General features: G+C 47.8%; 1 protein-coding gene across 5 annotated transcripts in view; it reads right to left on the reverse strand.

Annotated features, from left to right (window-relative positions):
- LOC137656859 (integrin alpha-PS3-like) overlaps nucleotides 1-206 on the reverse strand; it is a 105725-nt gene extending 105519 nt beyond the window's left edge. For 4 of the 5 annotated variants that reach the window (XM_068391223.1, XM_068391220.1, XM_068391221.1 and 1 more), the window contains exon 1: nucleotides 51-205. The gene's annotated coding sequence lies outside the window, so the exon portion shown is untranslated. Of the gene's footprint in view, nucleotides 1-50 lie in introns of all 5 variants that reach the window. The other variant, XM_068391224.1, reaches the window with a different exon arrangement.
- Nucleotides 207-561: the final 355 nt, after the last annotated feature.

Consider the following 561-nt stretch of genomic DNA (forward strand, 5'->3'; position numbering starts at 1 on the left):
AAAAATCAATTATCAAAAAAGAACAAACAATAAATTGCAATGACACTAACACCGGCACTCAGGGTGGGTAGCTACGTGGTGCCACCTAAACTTCAACTCGGAGCCACAGTCTATGAGGAACTGAGCGAAGCCAGGGCCTCCGAGCGGCATTTGAGCTCACTCACTCACTCTCACCCCTCTCTCTCACTCTCTCTAGTCGGTCGCCGCGTCCGTCCTTCCCAGCGCTGTGGCTCTATTCGTCCAATATTCCTCGACACTCTCTCACAAAATTCGACCATATCTCATCGTTCACGACCCCTCGTCACCGAAGACATACCTCTTTAACGGCTCTTCCCTCATCCGTTCGTTCAGCCGTGTCACCACTCCTTTTAGCTCTCGGCCAACCCTTTCATGAACCTTGCATTACGGTGAATTAGGTCTCATTACTGTCATACCTTAGTTCTCCTGCTCCTGATGCTGCTGCTGCTGTTGCTGTTGCAACAGCATCGAAAACAGCACAAATGACAGATCCGTTGTTATCTTATCTTATAGGGAAATAATTATTTGGAGGTTTTATGAGTA

The sequence above is a fragment of the Palaemon carinicauda genome, chromosome 17 (assembly GCF_036898095.1).
Source record: "Palaemon carinicauda isolate YSFRI2023 chromosome 17, ASM3689809v2, whole genome shotgun sequence".
Lineage (NCBI taxonomy): Eukaryota > Metazoa > Arthropoda > Malacostraca > Decapoda > Palaemonidae > Palaemon > Palaemon carinicauda.